The following is a 2,500-nucleotide window of genomic DNA, read 5'->3' as shown; positions in this document are numbered from 1 at the left end:
AGGCAACCGCCCGCACCAAGGCTCAGCATGTGCCGATTGTGATCGAGGCAACAACCCACACCAGGGCCCAGCTTGTGCCGATGGCGGTCGAGGCAAGTGCCCGTACCGAAGGGCAGCCTATGCCGATGATGGTCGATGCATGTGCCATCACCATGCGTCATCATGTGCCATTGATGGTCGAGGCCTTGGCCGAAGTTCGATTTTGAGCCACGGTGCCCATGCTTGGCTCCAGCATGTGCTGGTGCCGCATTTTTTTCACTCGGGACAGCATCGCCGGAGCATCGCCGGAGCATCGCCGGAGTACCGCCGGAGAACCTGACCGGCGGCATTGGGGTTCCGGCGATTGGGAGGGGGGCCGGGGGGGTGTGCGCACATGATGTGCGATGGGTGCTGGTACTTGGCCTTGTGTTGGCCCCCTATCCCTCATCAAACCTCTGAGAATTCACACCCCCTTAAAGAGCATTTGAGATTTTACAGGTTTGCTACCAGTAGCCGTTAAAGTGTCTGAAATGGGGACACTTTTTTCAAACGGTCACAAAATCTTCTCTACTTCGAGTTTTTAGCTGAATTTTTTTGTGCATGCCAACAAAAATAGAAGGATCATGCCTACAAAATTTGGGGCCAAAATTCCTTATAAAAAAATTTTAAAAAATCCCGAACCGCAAAAAGTTTCGAAAATCGTGAAAAATAGAAAACGAGTCATCTTCCAACGAAACTTCACGTGAAGGCTTAGGGGACCATTGTATGAATTTACAAGCCATAAAAATGGCATTGGCATGGCAGAAATTTGAAGATGTGCCTAAACCCACCAGGGCCCAGCGTGTGCCGATGGTGCTCGAGGCAAGCGCCCGCACCAGGGCCCAGCGTGTGCCGATGGTGCTCGAGGCAAGCGCCCGCACCAGGGCCGATAGTGTGCCGATGGTGCTCGAGGCAACCTGTCGCACCAGGGCCCAGCGTGTGCCGATGGTGATCGAGGCAACCTGCCGCACCAGGGCCCAGCGTGTGCCGATGGTGGTCGAGGCTAGCGCCCGCACCAGCGCCCAGCGTGTGCCGATGGTGGTCGAGGCAACCGACCGCACCAGGGCCCTGCGTGTGCCGATGGTGCTCGAGGCAACTTGCCGCACCAGGGCCCAGCGTGTGCCGATGGCGCTCGAGGCAAGCTCCCGCACCAGGGCCCAGCGTGTGCCGATGGTGCTCGAGGCAACCTGCCGCACCAGGGCCCAGCGTGTGCCGATGGTGCTCGAGGCAAGCGCCCGCACCAGGGCCCAGCGTGTGCCGATGGTGGTCGAGGCAACCGCCCGCACCGGGGCCCAGCGTGTGCCGATGGCGCTCGAGGCAACCTGCCGCACCAGGGCCCAGCGTGTGCCGATGGTGCTCGAGGCAACCGCCCGCACCAGGGCCGATAGTGTGCCGATGGTGCTCGAGGCAACCTGTCGCACCAGGGCCCAGCGTGTGCCGATGGTGATCGAGGCAACCTGCCGCACCAGGGCCCAGTGTGTGCCGATGGTGGTCGAGGCAAGCGCCCGCACCAGCGCCCAGCGTGTGCCGATGGTGCTCGAGGCAACCGACCGCACCAGGGCCCAGCGTGTGCCGATGGTGCTCGAGGCAACTTGCCGCACCAGGGCCCAGCGTGTGTCGATGGCGCTCGAGGCAAGCTCCCGCACCAGGGCCCAGCGTGTGCCGATGGTGCTCGAGGCAACCTGCCGCACCAGGGCCCAGCGTGTGCCGATGGTGCTCGAGGCAAGCGCCCGCACCAGGGCCCAGCGTGTGCCGATGGTGGTCGAGGCAACCTGCCGCACCAGGGCCCAGCGTGTGCCGATGGTGCTCGAGGCAACCTGCCGCACCAGGGCCCAGCGTGTGCCGATGGTGCTCGAGGCAACCGACCGCACCAGGGCCTAGCGTGTGCCGATGGTGGTCGAGGCAAGCGCCCGCACCAGGGCCCAGCGTGTGCCGATGGTGGTCGAGGCTGCCGATGGTGGTCGAGGCAACCTGCCGCACCAGGGCCCAGCGTGTGCCGATGGTGCTCGAGGCAACCGATCGCACCAGGGCCGAGCGTGTGCCGATGGTGCTCGAGGCAAGCGCCCGCACCAGGGCCCAGCGTGTGCCGATGGTGGTCGAGGCAACCTGCCGCACCAGGGCCCAGCGTGTGCCGATGGTGCTCGAGGCAACCTGCCGCACCAGGGCCCAGCGTGTGCCGATGGTGGTCGAGGCAAGCGCCCGCACCAGGGTCCAGCGTGTGCCGATGGTGGCCGAGGCAACCGCCCGCACCAGGGCCCAGCGTGTGCCGATGGTGGTCGAGGCAACCTGCCGCACCAGGGCCCAGCGTGTCTCGATGGTGGTCGAGGCAACCTGCCGCACCAGGGCCCAGCGTGTGCCGATGGTGCTCGAGGCAACCGACCGCACCAGGGCGGAGCGTGTGTCGATGGTGGTTGAGGCAGGCGCCCGCACCAGGGCCCAGCGTGTGCCGATGGTGCTCGTGGCAACCGACCGCACCAGGGCC

The sequence above is a fragment of the Durio zibethinus genome, unplaced genomic scaffold (assembly GCF_047325235.1).
Source record: "Durio zibethinus cultivar Kanyao isolate XHJ-2024 unplaced genomic scaffold, ASM4732523v1 HiC_scaffold_3, whole genome shotgun sequence".
NCBI lineage: Eukaryota > Viridiplantae > Streptophyta > Magnoliopsida > Malvales > Malvaceae > Durio > Durio zibethinus.
Note: the sequence above shows the minus strand (reverse complement) of the source record.